The following is a 569-nucleotide window of genomic DNA, read 5'->3' on the forward strand; positions in this document are numbered from 1 at the left end:
ACACTTGGAAACTGGTTCTAAAATCTTAAAAGGAATTGTTTTTACGTGATGGGACTATGAGTACCTTTTTTTTCCCTTTGCTCCCCTGTAATGCCTAATTTTCCTTCTATAGACTCGCATCATAATCAATAGGTGTCATTGAGTTACTAGATGTAGTAGAATAGATGACCCTTTACTCTCTTCCCATATTCCCTCCACCAGCTCGTTCCCCTTTTATTTATTTCCTTTTCAAAGTAATGATTTTTAACATTTTAAAAATAAAAATAAATAAAAAATAATATAAAGTTCGAAGTTAGACATGATCTTAGAGGTAATCTAAACTTGCTTCTTGCTTTTTTTTTTTTTAATAGGGAACACCCATTAGACTATAAGATAAACGCATACCCTTTAGGTTCTTGGAAGTGTTAGTCAAAGCAAACAAGTATATGTACAAATTTCTGTGAAGTTTTATGATTTGATTTAATATAGCATACACATTTTGCATTTCACTCCATTATGTGGCTGTTGGGTATATTTGTCACTTTGATAATTAATATGAATAATCTTGCTGGGGCTTAATAATCAAATAG

Source organism: Pteropus alecto, unplaced genomic scaffold, assembly GCF_000325575.1.
Source record: "Pteropus alecto unplaced genomic scaffold, ASM32557v1 scaffold95, whole genome shotgun sequence".
Taxonomy (NCBI): Eukaryota; Metazoa; Chordata; class Mammalia; order Chiroptera; family Pteropodidae; genus Pteropus; species Pteropus alecto.